This window comes from Centroberyx affinis, unplaced genomic scaffold (genome assembly GCF_046629955.1).
Source record: "Centroberyx affinis isolate AG114_WGS23_722 - 3 ecotype Tasmania unplaced genomic scaffold, CSIRO-AGI_Caff_v1 ptg005074l_1, whole genome shotgun sequence".
NCBI classification, from domain to species: Eukaryota; Metazoa; Chordata; class Actinopteri; order Beryciformes; family Berycidae; genus Centroberyx; species Centroberyx affinis.
This window is the reverse complement of record NW_027282507.1, coordinates 133,184-153,385: the sequence shown is the minus strand read 5'-3', so window position 1 is coordinate 153,385 and position 20,202 is coordinate 133,184. Positions and strand designations below refer to the sequence as shown.

General features: G+C 46.7%; 1 protein-coding gene across 3 annotated transcripts in view; it reads left to right on the top strand.

The window, feature by feature from the left end:
- zfhx3b (zinc finger homeobox 3b) overlaps positions 1-20,202 on the top strand; it is a 148,970-nt gene that overhangs the window by 18,999 nt on the left and 109,769 nt on the right. Inside the window, exon 1 of one of the 3 annotated variants that reach the window (XM_071545919.1) lies at positions 9,261-9,300. The exons of the other annotated variants lie outside the window; for them this stretch is intronic. The gene's annotated coding sequence lies outside the window, so the exon portion shown is untranslated. Of the gene's footprint in view, positions 1-9,260; positions 9,301-20,202 lie in introns of those variants that run through there. 3 annotated transcript variants of the gene reach the window in all.

The following is a 20,202-nucleotide window of genomic DNA, read 5'->3' as shown; positions in this document are numbered from 1 at the left end:
TTGGATTCCACTGTACATGGATTTGGCTGTACGGATAAAATGCCAACAGTTAACTTGTCAGCTGTCGACCAGAATATTGTAAAAGCTTACTGAGCAGAGCAGAGCCTCAGCAGTGTGTTTGTGTGTGTACTCTCAGGTCAGATGTCCATGTGTGCTGGGCTCGAGTGACTATCTGTCTAAAGTGAATGTACTGCTCATATCTCTTTTCTACCCCAAAATCAGTCACATACTACCTGACTCGTTCACTTTCTCACTCTCACACTAATTCCCCCCCCCCTCCTCTCTCTCTGTCTCTCTCTCTCACACACACACACACACACATGTGCCCATAATTTATGGCTGCCGGGTCCTTGATCAATTGATAGCAGGGAATCCTTTGGTAAATAGAGTTTTAGACACATTGCCAATAGACCTGGGCTATTGATTGGAGTGTAAATTAAAAACTTAATCAGGTCTCTGAGATAAGATTTATCTCCGCCCCAAGCAAATTACAGGGCTGACTCGGAGACGAGGAGGCAGGCCGGCGGGCAGATGAGCACTGCCCCCTCGGTGGGTGCCAAGGCTGGAGATGGCCACGATTCAGGTTCTCCTCCGTTTCCGTTTCTCTGCTGGTGCTCCTCCTCCAACACTTGTAGGCTTACTTCCTACTTGTGGAAGAGACCAGGAAGACTTGCAGTATTGAAATAATGGATGAAGGCTTTCCTAGTAGTCCTTAGTTAGAACAAGACTGGCTTAGAGTAATACAGTATTAGCCGTTTGGTGGACACGTTTATCCAGTGTGCCTTACAGCTCCATGATGCATACGTTTTTACCATGGGTGATCCCAGCGGGAATTGGTTTTGTTTCTTTATAATTTTTTCTGTTTAGCAGTTTGTCTCGTTCAATATTTTCAATATTTTCTGTCTTTCTCTCTCTCTCTCCCCCCCCCTCTCTCTCTCTCTCTCTCTAAATACTCTCTTTCATTGCCGCCTGTGATGAAATATGTAAATCATTACACCCAGCCTTTATTTCTTCAATAATATTCTCATCTTGTTGAGGTCATTTTACGCCACAGTAAATTCATGCACATTCATACACACATGCAATGTAGTCTATATTTTATATGTATTAAGACAATCCTTGGGATTGCACATTGATCAGTATATGGATTTCCACAGTAATTGCTGAGGGAAATTTTCTCTGTCTCTACTCTTCTTCATTATTAATATTGGGAAATGGGTATACATTCAAAATGTCTCTGAGTATAATTTCATTTTAGAAGAACGAGAGCACTCTTTATTCATCCCAGCTAATAGAGAGTAGCATGCGTACTGAGAACAGGGCTTTCTTCAGGTTTCACAGATAAGAAAGACACACTCACTAAGGATCCTGGGATGGGTACCTCACAGGTATCTGTCTGGATCTTTTAGTCGGTAATTAAAACATACATTTTTTTCTTGTGATTAAGGCTAGTATTAGGCTCCTCTCAGGGATTATAGCACTTCCATTATCTCTGATTATAGGCCTCATATACAGAAGGCATAGAAATGACATTGAGCCAGAGAGAGAGAGAGAAAGAGACAGACAGACAGACAGAGAGATGGAGAAACAGACCGTGTGAGGAGGTTACAAGTCCATTAGCAGATAACCAGTAAATATGCATGAATATAATACCAATGTGCAGCACACCTAGGACTATTGTATTGTTGTGAATGTGAATGTATGGACATAATTCTGGGTTTGTGAAGTGCTGGGTAAATGTTAAGGGGTCCCTAAAATAGCCAGGCTGCCAAAAAGAAGCCGGTGGCTACGTAATGGTGGCCACCCTTTCTGTTTGTGTAGTTGTGGGGGAGGCTGAGAATGTCAGTAATAGGCTTTTTGCCTGATAAGCCCGGAAAATACTCGTTTAGTTAGTGAAAGTGCAGAGGGATCCTGGCCTGATAAACCCGCTGTTTCCCTCTGTAATACCCAACAGCTAAAATCAATAGTCGGGATAATTCTCCCGCTAGTCGTCCAGTCTCCTTTATCTGCAGCCTTCCTCAACCCATGTACATGGGGGCGGTGGTTAGGTAGTGTATGCCTCTGTGTATATTATAGGTTATATAATTTATAGTTATATATAACTTTGCTATGTGTGCATGTCACCTGCATTTGTTTTGATTGTGGTGCTTCAGTGCCACCATCAATGGGACTCGGACCACTACTGTCTAAGGTGTACCATTTACCTTTGACTTTATACAACTGTTTTACTACCCAGTGTACCAGTGTCAGATGGGTACCTCACCTTGGCATGGATTTCACTGGAGGTCAGGGTGATGGTCCTTTATGGTGTAAGGGCAATCAGGTCAGGTGTGTATGAGAGTGAGTGCATGTATAAATCTGGTGGGAGGAAGTGGCTGTCAGCACTAATTCAGCTCGGGTAAGAGCCCTGTGCTCTGTCAACACAAGCTCTGTGTCCTGACAGAGGTGCTTGATTAGGCTTAAACATACAGCACAGTTAGCGCCTCAGACACAGCCAGGGGACTGAAAGCTTCAGACAGGAGACAAGGGAGGTCTGTCATCCATTCAGAATGGGAGGTGCATGAGTTTGATCGGGCCTGTATAGACTATAGAATACCCCCGCTTCACAGCTCCCCTGTCCTACTTTGTCCAGTCTTATCGTCTCGCTGGCGGGCTCTCCCAGAGTTAGTTTCTGTGTAATCTCTCTGGCCATCACAGCACTGCCGTAAAATATGGCCTCAGGTATTAGCAGGCAGGGAGGTTAGCCTGCGACACCGTTACCTAAAGTGCAGTGTATTAAAAAGCAGTCAGGGCCCTGGATCACAGTATATCACAAGGGAGAGTCAGTGATAAGGCCTGCCTGCCCGCCCGCAGATCAATGAAGGTTACTGACATCATATCACAAAGTGAAAGCGAGTGCTGCACCCCTAGCTATTTATCAGCCGCGAATCAGACATGAAAGAGGTGGAGGGGAGAGAGGACGAGACAGGACAGCACTCTTCCCCTCTGTTGGGGGGTCAGGACTCCTCTCTCCCCCCCCCCCCCCCCCCGTCTCTGGCTCCTCCCCTGGGCTCTTGTGGCTCCCTGATGGCAGTAGCTAGGCCGGGCAGCTACATGGAGGCAGCAGACTGCTGAGGCTGAATAACACTCCTGGAGTCAGGGAGATTGACATTGACAACTTTCTCTGATATATCAGCATGGGCAAGAGCAGATAATTATTCCCTCTTACATACCCCTTTCTCTCTCTCTCTCTGTCTCTCTCACTTCCTTCCCTTCTATCTCTGTAGGTCCTACACTCCTTGACTGTGCCAATATAAGTGATTGTATTTGGGTAACCCTAATCCAAGGCCCTTGATTACCTATTGAATGCATTTTTAATTGATTGGTCATTGTTGTGGATATTGGATCATGGTTCCACACAGAACTATGGGTTTTGGTTGTTGTGGGAAAGGTTAGATAGGCAGCTTCAACCCCTGTAGACTCATCTGTAACCCCCTTCTATTCTTTTTCTGTTGGCCTTTCCACAGCTTTATCTGTTTATTACATTATATTTGTCCCTATTCTCCTCACTTATGTGTGCATTAGTATGGTATTGAGCTGTGTGTGTGCGTGTATGCACTTTTGCGTGTTCATACGAATGAGATCATGCTTACAGGTAGTGTATGAGTTCCATTTATCAGCTGCCTGGGGCACAATGTGGAGGATTTCCCCCAATGGGTTAGTGTGTAACTGCTCTGTCAATACATGCTTGTCAAGGCTGGGAGAGCGTGGGGGGGGGGAAAGGCCCCTCACTCCAACGCACTGAAGCCACTTATTGAGCAGCCAATAGCTATTTACCTCTTGACAGAGGCAGGAGGAGAGGGGCCCAGCCCGGCAAGAGCAACTCTGTGGCTCAGTCCCCACTCTCAGGACCTCTCTGCGAGGCTCGCTTGCTCTGAACCAAGTCTATCCAGAGCCAGGAAGCAGAACCAGTGGCTCAGACGTGAGACAGGGAGGTCTGTGTTTATGTGGAGCAGGTTGTCCTCTCCTGGCTCCTGGTCTTTGCAGGTCCTGGCTGTGTGTGCAGCTTGCTGCTGTAAAGCCCTGCTTCCTCTCTGGAATCTCGGTGTTGACAGAGAGCATCTGGGCCCTGGGAGAGCTTCCAGCCTGCTGGGTCCTCACATGTACGCACACACATGCACGCACACACACACACACACACACACACACACACACACAGGGACGGAGGGAGAGAGAGAGAGAGAGACAGAGAGAGGGAGAGAGTTCACAGGTTTTAGATAATATGTTCCATCTCTGTTCGTCCTTTCCAATAGTTGTAATGCCATTGCTGTGCCCATGTACCTATCTCTCACCCTATCCCCTCAAGCACCTGAAGCTGGTGCTATTTATGAATGGGTGTTTTGATGGGTGTTTCTTTTAAGCTCCCTTACTTTGATTCAACAAAGAAAAGAATGTTGTCAAGGAGGTGTTCGTCTCTCCTCCTCTCCTTTTGTTTTCTTAGAACTTCTTGCTCTGGTGAAAATCCCCCGCTTTTGTGGGCTACGTGGATCCCTGCGCGGTGTGTTGGAGTTTTGGGTCGCCTGTCGGGACATGTCCCATGTACCTGAGTCACAGAATGATGAGTTAACCCTCACAGCACTCTAGAGGAAGAGCCAGCCAGATCATGCACAGATGGGGTTTAGCTAAGATCTAGAGCAGAAAGAAATGATTCTCTGAGAATTAAAAGAAAAATGAAAATTAGCCCCTACAATGCAAAATGTACACCACACGCCCATCAGCTAAAGAGGCTACCTCTCACAGCCACATTCTAAATGTATTTCATGTTTATTAAGTTGAAATGAGACGTCAATTCTGCACAATGAAAGCCATACAAGAGCAGCACCGCGAGATGTCCCGCTGTTAAAGGACAGCTGTCCAAACAAAGAGAGGGGAAAAAGAACAAGAAAAACACATTATATAAACATTTAACAACAGTTGCTCTGTAATCTGGTATTACTTCCACAAGCAAAGGAGGGGCCTGTGTCAGGCCAAAATGAACTTGGATACTGTTGTGGCAGGAGGAAGCCAAGTGCTTTCGAGAGGTTAGCTCAAGATGTGAAGGTCTACAGACTCATCTTAATCCAGGAGGCTTGCACTTAATCGCTTTTGATGTGCATGTGAACATGAGCTGCTTCAACATTCCAGCCCTGACCATACCAAGTTCAGAGGACCAGGGCAAGGCTGAGGAGTGAGGGGGCAGGGGGTAGGGGGGTGAAGGCAGTGGGGATAGTGTGGGGGGTGGCTTCAGCTTACACTAATTGGCTGCCAGGCTTGTCTAAACTGCCTGGGGCAAAAGGAATACCCCGTCCCCCACCCCCAATGTCCTCCAACTGTCTTCTTCCCTACTGCCTTTCTTTTCTCCAGACCCTCCTGTGTCCCTACAGTTTTGTGTGTGTGTGTGTGTGTGTGTGTATCTGTGCGCGCGCGCGTGTGTGTGTGTGTGCTACACTATGTAAGCTGGCACATTATTAAGGGGAATTCCAGTGAAAGAGAGAAGTTGAACAGAGAAGGGTCTGTCCCCTGGGCCTGTGGTGGGTGGCATCCTAACATTCTCCTTTGTGTGTGATTTGTGCCCACTGTGACCCTATGTGTCTCTGTGGTCCGGTCAGTGTTACATTACTCCTATATGGAGCCTGAGAACCCCATCTGCCTGGAGTTCACTGAATTTATTGTGAAGGTTTGAGAGGAGACTTGGAACTGTTGTCAAGCCAGGCTTGGGAGGCTAAGTTAGAGGGATTTGGCTGAGGCGGGCTCGGGCTTCGCAGCCAGGCAGTCATCCAGAGTGACAGAGCACAAAGATGGAAGGGGAAAGGAGAGGGTAATAGGAGCAGGGGGGATTAACAAATGAGGAGAAGTCATGACTTGGCATCTGTGAGTGTAATTCACACACACACACACACACACACACACACGCATGCACACACACACACACACACACACACACACACACCCTCGGTTGGTATAGAGAGGAGTAAAGGCTGGCACACTGGAACATCATGCCAAAGCAATGGAGTGAAGTGCAGGCTGTGCGTGTGCCTCTTCCTGTTTTGTCCCAGTGTGTGTGCTGTGGAGTGGTTCAGGTGCGGTTAATGTTGGCACCAGATCTTCAGGCCCGCGGCAATAAACAGCAGAGCAGGCAGGAGGCCAGATGCAACTCCACAAACTTTTAACCTCTCCCTCAGCTAATCCCTTGCCACACTAGTAACTCTTTCTTTTTTTAACTCATTTTTTCACCTCTCACTCTCTCTCTGTTCTTTATTTCTCCTCCCACTCCCTTCTCTCCTTCTTCTTCTCGCTCTCTCCTTTAGTCCCCCTCTCCTTTTAAGTGAAGTCAGTGTGCTGACCTCTAAATAAAGGCTGGAACACTACAGCTGTTACCAACTTCAAACAGCCACCGGCTCAGAGTGGAGCCTGTACGGGTGTTAGGGGGAGAAATAATGTGCCTATTAAAACTAACTTAGAGCCCTCTTTACTCTCAAGGCTCCCTGGGTCTAAGTTGACCACACCAAGCCATGCTTGAGACTTACTTTAGCTCAGCCTAGACAAGCCCAGTGCAGCCCAGCCTAACCCAGCCCAGTGTAAGATAAAGAACGAGCTAACACAAAGACACTGTTCACATTGACTCTGCAGTATCTGTATCAGTCCCACTCTTAGATACGATCTTCCCATGGTGGAGGGCTGTAACAAAGGGTCACCTACACTCCCTCACATCAGGCGCCAGTGCTTCTGGTCTTGTTACATCATGAGGCTGAACGTCACTTAATGTGGCCTCACGCAAAACCGATTAGGCCCCAAACTGTACACAACTGGCTAGCTCTCTACTAGACACCATATTTCTTCGTATTTCTTTTTCCTGGCAAGCACAATAGGTAAATGTACCAGGGATAAAGAACAGTAAGTTCATCGGTGCACAGTAAAAAGTTTTAAAACAAATGAATGTGTGCTGGTCACAGTTGTTATTAGTTAGATCGAGATCAGCGGAAAAAGTTAACCTCTGTATCCACGGAACAAGTTATGCTGAGAAAATCCAGGTCTGATTCACAATGAATCATCCATTTCAAGCCCATATTAAAGGAACCTATAAAAATAGAGCCCCTCTTTTATCCAAACACTCACAGAATATCTATGATATAAAGACTGAGCCAGGACTAAACTGGAAAGCATCAGGCTTACTCAATCCTCCCACCCCCCTTATAAATGTTTGTAGTCTCTTTTTTTTAATAGGAGAGAGACTGCATGATTTTATTTTCTGGATTTCATAGGTGATGAGTTTTCATACCTTGACCTGTATTAACTTAAGTAACTTTTATTTAAGTCTTGTTTTTAATTCAAATTCTTTCTCTCTGTCTCTTGCTGTCTTGCTTCTTCAGAGAGTTGAGCCGCCTAAAAGGACTGCACAGCCTTTTCTTGGTTTTATGTGTTTCTTAGAGATGCCAGGGCCTATCAAAGCCCTTATTTACTTAGGACTTAAGTAGCATATAGAAATAGGCAATAAAAACATCACAAGGCAGTTTAGGTACAACCAAATTTGTGTAAGACATTGTATTAAGTGTAATTCAAGAATAAAGTAGCCATGTTGTACTTTTGTAGTCAGCATTAATCTGTGTTCTGAACACCAAAATACTGTCCAGTGCTTGATTTAACTATGCTCTTATGTCTCTATGTAGTTAACCACACTCTTTGCCTGCAAACCCAAATTAGATGGTGTAAGTTAGTTGTTATGACATCAGCATGGCCTCCTTGTAGCGTATTGGTTACCACTCATCTTTTTCCCGCATGTTGATGCTTGTGTTTATAGGCATTCATTTTTCCAGGTCCTCCTGTTTCTATGTGTGTTTGTGTGCGTGTGTTTTTTTGTGTATGCGTGTCCATGTTTGTGTTTGTGTTCGTATTTGTCCCCTGAGAAAAATAATTACAAGTTGTCGGGGCTATCATTATGAGCCTGGCTGTCCGGCCTTCCCCCTGACTCTGCATGGCTGCAATAGGTTAATTACACGTCTGATGTTGATGATGTCACCATGTTGGCGACTTTTCTCAGGCTTATGGACACAGACGTGCTTAAGCTGAGCTGGACTGGGTCGTGACACTCCCTGAGTTGTGATAGCCTCTTTAGGTTTAGCCCACTTGTCTCATCCCTATTTCTCCACTTGTAACTTCTTTCATGGAGGGGCCATGCCACCCCCATTGTCTCATCCCAGTCCTGGTCCTCTTCCCCTGATAGTCGTCTCTACCCATGGCCCTCCTCCCTCCTCATGTTTAGTGTATGTCTCAGATTAAATTTATTAGTACTGTGGACGTGGTTATTTAACTTGCCTGCTGAAGAAGTAGATAAGGAACTCCAGAACTGTTTGGACAAGAATGGACTTGTGCCAAAAAGATGGAAGGGAAAAAAATATATATATGTGTGTGTGTTGTGTGTGACTCTTGTTAATCACATCATTTCCTACCTTGACCTCTGCTTTTGGCAATGTTTACACACAACACGGGATAAAGTTTTGAAAGTAGAAGAGGGTATTGAAAGATATAGTTTGCTCTTGTTTGGGAAGCGCTTTGCTCGTGTTATTGAGGCAGGAGAGGTAACACATAGAGTACATTCCAGGCTGGAGTAGGTGAATGAGCAAGCCTAGGAATGGACACCGAGGCAGTAACATTCCTTTTGGAACACCTGAGAGGTTAGGCGGATGGTGACTGCAAGCTAAGAGAATGCTGAGTGCAAATCTCTGTCGACATGCTGCGCCTCCTGCTCTGCTCCACCTGGGGAATGTGTTACCTAATGGGCCACAAAACTGCCTGGAGACCGCAGCTCTCTTATCAGAGATATTAGATGACCCTGCAAAAAAACAGGAATCCATCATGAGGAATAAGACCCTTGTAGAAAAGTAGGATTGAAGGCTTTTCTCTTTTTCTGTGGACCGAAGGAAAGAATGGTAGGTAATGTTATCTTGTTCACAGTTACAAGAATCCTGCTTGCAGAGGCTATGGGTTTCAAGTTTCTAATATGTATATAAAGTTTCACTGCACAATGGATCTTTTGTCTAGAGCAAACTGAACACTCCCCCTCCTTCTTTTCCTCCCTCCTCTTGTAAAAAAAAATGCATTCATGTGCTTGTGGGGCTGTGAGGACTCAGGTTTCTGCTATCTTTGTGTGCCATGTCGTCACTCGCCCCCGCGAGCTGAAATGTGCATCTTGCACAGGCAGGCGCTCTGCCAGGGCCGCTTCCAGCCATGGATTAGGGAGAATCCAGGAAACAACGGGGTCCTGACAAAACAGCAGCATGACAGGTAACCGAAGTTGCGCTGGGGAGAGAGGAGGCAGACGATAATTACAGAGCTTTTTGTTTTCTGGGCACTTTTAGCTGGCTACTTAAGTGCCTGATCTGAAATCTGTGCCTTGTAATTACAGTAGTGGGCCCCATTAGGGCAGAGGTCTTGGTGGGGATTATTCTCCTTCTCTTCTTTCCTCAGTGTGTGTATGTGTGTGTGTGTGTTACAGCAGGACACCCCCTGCCCCCTGCGTCATACAGAAACACAGGCAGTCAGGGTGGAAGGAGGAGCAGGAATTAGCCTTCCTCCAGTCTGACTCTCATGTGTCCACGGCTACATTCACACTCACTGCCTGATCCTAGAGGCAAGCCACTGAGATGGCAGCGCCAGGACCTGTACTTAGTGTCTCTGCCTTTCCTTCTCCCTCCTCCCTCTCTCTTTCTCCCGCTCCATAATGCCCCCCACTCCCCTCTCCTCCCCTCTCCTCCTCGTGCTGACGCTCAGAGATTTGTGTTGATTATGACAGGGTTGTCACAGTGATGAGTGTGCGGTGTGGCGTGTGTCATGTCGAGTTGACAGGGACTTTTGGCATGGTGTCTGTGGAGATGGGTTGTGGTTCCTGGCCAAGCTAGCCAGCTAGCCACCAGACCCGTGTGCCACCAGCTTGATGGAAGAATGCCAAGGCTTCTTACGGAGAGATTTGCCGGTGGATATCAGAGGGTAAACCTTCCATTGTCTTTGGCACATAAATGTATCATTGTGCCAACAAATGGAGAGAAAGAGAGAAATGGGGGGAGAGAGAGAGAGAGAGAGAGAAACCAAGGGGAACAGACATGGGGCTGGAGGGTGGGGGTCTAAAGCGGGTCAGCAGGGAAGGGCACATCAAACGCCTCCAACCTTTAGGCACAGAAACACAGATCCATCTATAGCAGTCAACTTGAGATAGATCCTGCCTCTTTAAGCTGCTAGCCCTCCTAATAGATTCTTAAGCACTGGCTTTAGTGCATGTTAAACCAGGATTACCCAATCAATTATGGTCAGTACAAACAAGGATTACTTAAAACAGTACATTTTTCTTGTTGAGAGGCTAAAAGCAGGGCAAATGGAGGGAGCAGCGCTGCTGTTGATGTGAAGAGCAGTCACGTTAAGGTCATGATGACCCCAGACATGGGCACCACAGGGCGGAGATAAATCCACATATTTAGCTGATATGTTCAGGCCTTTGTAGATGATCACCAGAAGTTTTTTTTTGCTAATGGTACTGCAGCAAGGTTAGCTCATCTTACTTTTTATGACAAAAATTCTACATGACTAGATGCCAAATTGACAGTTTATTAAGTAGTGGTGTTAATCCATGTATTTTGTGCATGTGCTGTATGTGTACAAGTAGGTGTTTCTGCCGCTGCCCAGCCATGAAGACTATGTGAAGAATAAGAGTATTTGAGTGGGTGTGGAGGACTGTGAGAGTTGATCAACCCTCGGTCTTAAAACTCACATACTCGCCCTTTCAATGAACTCGGCTTTTGTTTACATTTTAATCACAATCAACAGCTGTAACCTCCTTCACAATACCTAGCAAGTAAGGACATATATACTTGCCAAACCAGATCCCTGCACTCATGTGTGTCTGTGTTTACACATTTGCTCTCTCCAGAGTGAACCACCACACACCCCTTAGATACCTAAAACACATGACCTTAGAAGCCAGCCTTTTATATCGCTAGGTTGCATATGATTGGTTGACAAGCTGTCTGTTATCTGTGAGCCAGGGCTATTGTGGTAGAGACCTGAGACTGCAGTGAGGAGATGTCATTAGTGAGGATATGCAATGGCTTTGAATGGGCCTGTGTGTCATCTTAACCTCTGCAGATGGGTCAGTCCTTCTTTAGAGAGGGCTCAGCGCCATGGAGAGTCCTGCAGGATCTTTCACAGTCACACTCTCTCTCTCTCTCTCTCTCTCTCTCTCTCTCTCTCTCTCTCTCTCTCTCTCTCTCATTCAGTTTTCCCCATGTTGTCAGTCAGTGGTGAGTGACTGGTGACTAACAGCCCTCTCCTGTGTAAAAGGTCAGCTGCCTCTTTGGAAAGAAAGAGTCAGCTGTCTTTTCGGAAAGCAACAGTTCCCAAAGCATTCAGTTTGTCAGTCAGTCAGTCAGTCAGCTAGTCCTAATCTGACTGTGTTCTTGATGGTGGAGCAGGATGGTGAGACATTGGGGTCTGGGTTTCTGTGTTTGGGGTTTGTGACAGGAGAAGCTCAAGGCTTGTAGTGACTGAGTCAGGACTTCTCCACAGAACGATGCAGTTTTAGGGCCAAGGCCAGGTGTGCTGTTCGCCTGCCATGCCTGTGTGCTGCTGATTTCTTCAAAAGCTGCTGTTTTCTAGGGCCTCTTGTAAGGACTTAATATGCCAAATTATGTTTATACACAAATTTAATTTCTCCAGGTGCCTCGGTTTGATTGATTGTGTGACAGAGAGAGGGTGTATGATACAGACAGAGTGAGACAAGAGACTCCTTTTTCATCGAATATGAATCAGATGTAAACTAAGTGCATTCCCTACATACCATTTTGGTCATGTGAAAATACCTCACCAAATAAGTAAATTCAAACATAAATCATACAAAACTGGTGAGAAAAGGTAACCCCCCCCCTCAAAAAAAGTGACTCTGTTTGTCCCCATTTTGAAATGAATCCTACTTAATTAAGAAGCAATGAGAGTCCACAGATAGCATTCCTTAATTAGCTTAAGCTGGCTGCTGTAACCAGATCCACTGCATTAATGACAACACAGCCCCTGTGAAAAGCATCATTGTTCTCCAGATAATTGTCCTTTTAGTTAACGCGGCAAGGGAAGGGCTCTCCTTGTTAGAGGAGCTGGCTGGGACCAAGGACAGCCGGAGGCAGGGAGGGGACCGGGACTGGTACTGGCCCTGTGCCCGTTGTGACAAGCCCACTTGTGCCCTCTGCTGAAATCCCCTTGGTATGCAGTGGAATTAGCTGTCCCCAGGGTGGGGCACTGGGGGGTTGGTCATTAATTATATACGCTGAATCTTAATGAATGAAGAGCAATCAATAAAATAAAGCAGATGTATGCAAATAGCATGCTGATTATGCTGCCTAATGACATGTTGTGTTGTTGCCAGGAAAGACCTGAGAAGAAAGGCATGGAAGGAGATAGAGATGTGAAATGAGTCAAAATGTCAGTCTTGTCCCATGTTGAATGCGTAAGCGCGTATAGAAATAAACATTGTAAATGATTTTACTGTATATTCATATCTGACTCTTAATAGCAGTAGACGTGAGCCGTGTTTGGGCTGTGAACCCGCACTGTTTCATTAGCTAGTTAGATTCTGTTTCAGATCTTATCGTTGTAGTTTTATGTTTCTCTGTGAGACAGGGCGCTGTGACTGTCAGCTAGGAAATGGTGTGAGACAGAGGGGGAGGGTGGGGTGGAGTGTAAGCAAAATAGGGTAAACTGCTGGAGTCTGAGGTGTAGGGGGGTTGCAGAGGCACTGCTGTAGGAGGGCTGATGAGGGCTGTAGGGGCAGGGAGGAGAGGCTGGTTCACCTGCTTGGATCTCTGCCCCTGCTCTGAGATCTCCATTGTATCCAGCCAGCCGGAGCTGTTAGAAACTCTATACCTGCCTTTAAGCAGAGAGGGAGGGCAGCCAAGAATTAACTGCTGCCTCATCCTGGCAGCCGCCAAGGATGCTGTCTGCCTCCATTCATGGCGAGCGTGAGAGGGGAAAGGAAGAAGGGAGGGAGGAAGAGAGAGGAGAGGGGAAAAGAAACAGTGCAGGCAATGTGTGTCACAAAAAACTATAACAAAAAAAAAATTGAGAAGGAAAGTGGGATTAACTGTAGGAAGAATAATGTATCCTGCCTGGGGTGTATATATGTGGAGATTTTGTCAGGAATAAAGGCGATGCTAAAAGTACAATAGATAAACACACGTCTGCACTTCCTCAAAGAGAAAACAGCTAGCATTGGCAAATAGTGTCAATTACAGGGCATTTCAGATTTTGGCACAGCTCTCTCTCTTTGTCTAGACTGTACCCTGATAAAGGGTGTTTTGTCCACTTATCTTTGGAAATGTCTGAACACAGTGCAATTGCCATATGCCTGCAAAGGCTGCTGCTAGGAACCTCAGCAGCTGTATCACCAGATATTAGTCAGTAGTCAGACGGAGGTCTCATCTACACAGGAAAAATCGCATATTTGTAACAGAATGGGTATTTACTGACAGCAAGGTTGACTGTCAGCCTGCATTATAGTAATGAAAGCCCAGCTCTTCCCATTGCTGGCTACTGACAACCCATACGTAATGTCTGCCATGGTTTATTACCTTGTGCCTGAGTAGGCCCAGGGTTTGATTACGCTCCCCCACGGTCTCCCCCAGCCTCGCTTCAGGACAGTGAAACCCAAGACCTAGGCACTTCGAGAGGCCAGGACAGTCCAAGGAGAGGCCAGAGAACAGGTGGTGACCCTGTGCAGCCTGGGAGTATATTATTGACCAGGGTCCAGCGTCCAGATTGATTGCTTTATTGTATTGCCATGAACCTCAGTGGCCGGAGACCTCTGGTTGACCCTGGCCGGACAGAGCGTCGCAGTGACCCTCACCTTAGCTAAAGAGTTATGTGGCTTTGACCTGCTCCCTAATGGGGAGGTCTTGACCCGCTCAGCCACTGGCCTGAGTACAGGGCTAATGCGGGCCTGTGCCTCTCCCCTCCCCAGTGTCAGCCTAGGTAATTTAGAGGCTGGGGGTAGGCCAGGGTCTTGCTGAGGGCACCTTGCTTTTGGACTGACTATGTGTCCTGACTCCAGACCTTCCTCTGACCCGCCGGTGTTCATCGTGTCAGCAAGATGGGCCGAGCAAGGGAAAAATGCTAATTAATCTTCACCAAATTACACCAAAACGGTGGAAAATCAATACATCTCCATCAGATGTCCTCACCTCCAGCTAATGGTCAAGTGAGACGGCTCATGGTGAAGGGGATTGATGGTTCTTATATAACAATGCTGTACTAAAAAGGACATTTATCACTAATGGATTCAAAAATGGGATGTAGAAAACTAAAACTATATTGTATCCTTGATTAGTCTGTAGATGGGACTTTCGAATAGTAAGTGGAACCTTACACTGCCATGTGTGGAGCAGCAGTTTTCTGGGCTGGACGCCACAGCGACTAACCTCTCACCCTGTTTATACAGGGTGAGACAACAGGCAACACGGGGGAAACAGCTTCTACTCTGATACAGGCACACAGTTCCCCACTTCCCCTTCCACTTAGCTGACAGACAGACTGACAGTCTGACAGGCAGGTTTTTCCTGTGCTCTACATACTTTTAGTTGTCAGTTGCAGCTTCTCATCAAGTGGCTTCTGACAAGCAGTGGAGTAGAGATTGGATAAAACATGCACTAAACAAGCTGGGTAAACAGTTGATTCTGTAATGCCTCTCCTTCTCCCCCTCTCACTTTCTGTCTTCATTCACTGCCTTTGTTTAATTTGTTCATTTCTTCAGTGGCAGTTTCCCAAGATTTCCATCAAAAGATGTGTGGAGAGAGAAGGATGCTTAAATGTTTGAGTAGCAGAGTCTTATTTTTAACGATCTGAGATACATCACATCCAAGCTTCTCTACCTGTGAACAGCAACAACATCTTTTTCCCACTTTACAATGCAGATTTATTTCTCATCACAATCTTTAGCAGTTGTTTTCCTCCTGATAAATGGGAGGCATGGCTGTTGAGTGGAGAGGAGTTGATTTGTTTTCTGTTTGAAGTGGATAGTGTAGTCCTGTTCAAAGCGGGACTTGAAGGCCACTTTTCTTTAGAGCAAGTATCTCCTCACAACTGAGCCCAGTATCTGGGAAAACCTCTTGTTGCACGACTCCCACGATTATTCCTACTTATTCCTACTACCCAAAGAAAACATTCAGAAAAATTAACAATCAACATTGTCCATAGTCAACCTTGATTAATTTCATTTCTGTCTGTAGGCCTATTTACTCTGGTATATTTAGATCAGTATAGAGATGTCTATAGTTGCCAGCACTGGTTGAAGCTTGGTGCAGACGTGCTGGTTTGAGTATTTCAGAAACTGCTGATCTACTGGGATTTTCATGCACAACCATCTCTAGGGTTTACAGAGAATGGTCCGAAAAAGAGAAAATATCCAGTGAGCGGCAGTTCTCTGGGCGAAAATGCCTTGTTGATGGCAGAGGTCAGAGGAGAATGGCCAGACTGGTTCAAGCTGATAGAAAGGCAACAGTAACTCAAATAACCACTCGTTACAACCGAGGTATGCAGAAGCGCATCTCTGAATGCACAACACGTCAAAACTTGAAGCAGATGGGCTACAGCAGCAGAAGACCACACCGGGTGCCACTCGTGTCAGCTAAGAACAGGAAACTGAGGCTACAATTCGCACGGGCTCACCAAAATTGCACAATAGAAGATTGGAAAAACGTTGCCTGGTCTGATGAGTCTTGATTTCTGCTGCGACATTCAGATGGTAGGGTCAGAATTTGGCGTAAACAACATGAAAGCATGGATCCATCCTGCCTTGTATCAACGGTTCAGGCTGGTGGTGGTAATGGTGTGGGGGATATTTTCTTGGCACACTTTGGGCCCCTTAGTACCAATTGAGCATTGCTTAAATGCCATAGCCTACCTGAGTATTGTTGCTGACCATGTCCATCCCTTTATGACCACAGTGTACCCATCTTCTAATGGCTACTTCCAGCAGGATAACGCACCATGTCACAAAGCTCAAATCATCTCAAACAGGTTTCTTGAACATGACAATGAGTTCACTGTACTCAAATAGCCTCCACAGTCACCAGATCTCAATCCAGTAGAGCACCTTTGGGATGTGGTGGAACGGGAGATTCGCATCATGGATGTGCAGCCGACAAATCTGCAGCAACTGCGTGATGCTATCATGTCAATATGGACCAAAATCTCTGAGGAATGTTTCCAGCACCTTGTTGAATCTATGCCACGAAGAATTAAGGCAGTTCTGAAGGCAAATGGAGGTCCAACCCAGTACTAGCAAGGTGTACCTAATGAAGTGGCCGGTGAGTGTATGTTACATGTTGGGGAGGCCTACTTGCAGACTATTGTCTGACTCATGAGGCAGCTAGGGGGCTGGCAGCAGGAGACAGGAGAGAGTTGTGTGTTTTATGTTTGCTCCCCACATACCTGCCCAAAGAGGGGAATGCATGACCACGCCCATCCGCCACTGCAGGCGCTGTGGCTAATTACCAATAATCATATGGTGGCGGGCAGGACAAACAGGTGTTCCTGCACATGCCCCCCACCTCCTCCCCTGCACTGCCACCTATACACATACACCGCCCACTTCTTTTGGAGTACAAAAACAACATTTCATAACCTAGCATATTAAACAAGCATGCTGTCAACATTAAGCAGCTTTCATTAAGAGCCTATGCAGCATTTCTGATGCCTCTGCAGAATGTGCATCTCTCTCCATCACACACCCTCCCCTCTCTCTGTCCCAATTAACACTCAGCCCCCATTACATTGATTGGGAGTGGTGTAGTATTGGCTAGGTAGGCCATGAGCACATTGATCACATTGACCCACCATGTGAACCATGAGAAATGGAAAATGTTGAGCTGCAGCTTTCTTACTCCCAACAGCGGATTGAAAAAATTGCCAATAGAGATGATGCTGGTAGTTGCATTGTGCGTGTGTGTGTGTGTATGTGTGTGTGTTTATATATGTGTGCGTGTATGCGTTGGGCGTGGCTGTGCTGTGTTGTTACACGGTTCAGTACGTAGGCTTTTCTGTGGTTTTAGGGACCTAATAGGCACACGCCACTCCTGAGTTATATTCTTTGGGGGCCCTGGCTATAGAAGTGTTGTTGTCTGCCACATGTAGTGCTACCGCCTTGCACACATCCACACACACACCCCGCCTTATAGCCAGTCAAAGGGCAAACCGCTGCCCCACCTCCATAAGGTGCACCTGGCATCAGTGAGTCCACTCCAATTACAGCTCCCCAATTACAGGTTATGAACCAATTAGTCACCCTCTCATTTTACACTGCCCCCGTCACTCTCCCTCCTCACCGCTCAAATATGGGGGCATCTGTTAGAGATGGGGCAGAGGGTCCCGGCATAGAGAACATGAGGTGAGGGGGATATGTCTGGGGCACTTGCTGGTGAGGGCAGCAGAAAGAAGATTATATACTGACTGTTCTCTTGGGGTTTTTTTTTGGAAGAGATAATGGTTGACATGTAAATACCTCAACCAGGACAGCTGTCTGGAGGCAGTCGCCTTAGCAAACTCCAACATGCACATACATTGTAAGAAACACGTACTGAGGATAATTTAAGCTGTCAACTTGTAATTTGTAGTGGCACTCAACTTGAACTTGCAGGGTGAGCCAGTTGGCCCTGTTCTAATTCTCACCTTCTTGCTAACATGTTTTGTGTGTGTGTGTGTTTGGGGGGGGGGGGGGGGGCACACGTGCATGTATGTGTGTGCCCCCCCAACCCTCCCTCACTGCCTGACACACGCATGTGATGTTTTTATCTGTGGTATGTTGTGGAGTGTGTGTGTGTGTGTGTGTGTGTGTTTGCAGTGTATAGTGTATGCCTATACTCCCAGCCTCATGGCCACATTCCCAGTTCTTGCTGGCATGTGTAAAGACTCCTGCCTATGCCCAGTACACTGGCATAGCTGCCTGAGTGGAAACACACAGCTCCACAGAGAGATTTCATTCACAATATGGCACTGTATCTGGCTGCACTCTTTACTTTCACACGCATACACACATGACAGTGCACACACACGTGCACGCACACACACACAAGCACACACTCAGTGTAGTGCAGAGCTGGCAGCTCTGTGCTGTGTGTAACGTATTCTCTCATCGTATGGGGGATTGAGTGGAGCTGTCCAAGGGCCCAGGGTTAAGATTCAAAGTGCTTTGGCTGTGATCTCCCAGCTTGCTGTTTCCTTTAGTATTCAGATAGCACTCTTCCCAGAGCTGGATCTTGTTTATCTTCTTCGCTGGCATGCTCTTTCAATGTCAAAACAATGACATCATTAATTAAACGTGTATTAAATGTACAGTTTTCAAGGTTCACTAGGCAGTGCTGATTCCGCTACTTCTGAGTGAGGTTTACTTCCCTCTGTGAAAAAAATCATCTATTTTTTTCTGACGAAGGGATTTAAGCATGAATATGTTTATGTGTGAATGTGTTTAGCCAGCATTTGTAGGTGGCCACATGGTCTCTACTTCTTTCTTAATATTTTTCCTATGGTAACTCCTGTCATCTGCCTCTGAAGTCCTAAATTCATGATGTAATACTCCTCTATCTTCTCTGTGTGTGTGTGTGTGTGTGTGTGTACATGTCCATGGGTGCACAGAAGAAAGGTAAACAATGCAGACAACTCATGTTGCTCTCACTGCCCACACAAAGACAAAGTCATCCAAACAAAGTCCTCACTTAAAGCAGCCAGCCGGCAGATGTGAGTTGCAGGGCCTCGTCCTCTTTCCCGCACTCTCTCAGAATCAGGCCCTCGCTTCTGTTACTTGACTCACCTCTGCCAAAGATAACTGTGTGGGCGTGATCTGATTTGTCTGCGTTCTGTACAGTACATGTAGCTGTTGGTATGCCCTTGACATGTGCTCCCTCTGAAAGACTGCCGCAACTTGTGTGTCTAGGTATGTGTGTTTGAGAGCAATGATATGGTCCTCTTCACATGCTCTCTTTTTCCCTGAGAGAGGCATCTGTCATTGGCTTGAGCCCCTGATCCTGAAGCTAATTACCCAGCAATGTAAATTACAGTAGAGTTGAGCCTGGGCCCCCTGCTTGCACTGTCCGCTCCTTCTCTCCTCTCCTTCCCTTCTCCTCTCTATACTTTTCTCCCTTGTCCTCAGCCCTCGGTTGCAACTCCCAGCTCAGCACAAGACACATCGTACCATCCCTATCTGTGAAAGCCCACGACTGAATCACTAGCAGCTTGGTCCCCCTTCTCTCCCATTTTTGTGGCTCTTTCTCTTTTTACTGCCCCTTCTCTCTGCCTTTGTGTCTCTTTATCTGAGCACTAACCCCCTGCAAGCTCATAGTGAGAATATCTTTTTTAATATTTAACCATAAGGTCCAGGGGTAGAGTGGTGGAGTGGGGAACACTGGAGCTGCACACACACATACATGTGCACACACAAATACATATGCCCAAGTGTGCATGCACACACGCACACACGCACACACGCACACACGCACACATGCACACTGAAGATGTGTGCCTGTCCTCTGAGGAATGTGTGGGTTCTCTTCCAGTCTTTGACCTTCAGACCCCAGGCTCACGTGACTGAGATTCCTCGCGCGCGCACACACACACACACACACACACACACACACACACACACACACACACACACATACACACACACACACACAGACACACACACGCACGCACGCACACACACATACTCACACTACACACATGCACTCAGTTACTTTTATCTCCCCACTCTGAAATAGAACCTACACCACTTAGAAGCTGGAATAATACCCAGCAATGCTCCCACAGCTCTCAGATAAGAAAACCCTAGGAGAAATAGCAGCAAACAAAGCCTGTTTAAATGTTCACTGTTTCGAGGCTGTCGGTCCCTGTAAGATGGAGTCTTGCCATGCCTCTGTGTAGCGTGGGTGCTCTAGTGTTCCTCTACCTAGCTCTAGCTGTGCTGCGCTGCGCTCAGCAAGCCGCCCAGCTGGGGCCCAGATGTGGCAGGCATGTCATGTGGTGCTGGGAGGCAGGAGATAAGAGGCGAGGCTAGGCCTGCTCCTTGGTCCCGGGTCTGTTCCGCAGCGGTTCAACTAGATGTTGCGGTCGGTGCGATCTGAACTTTGACAGCCCATGTCATGCTTAATGCCTCACTTCCCA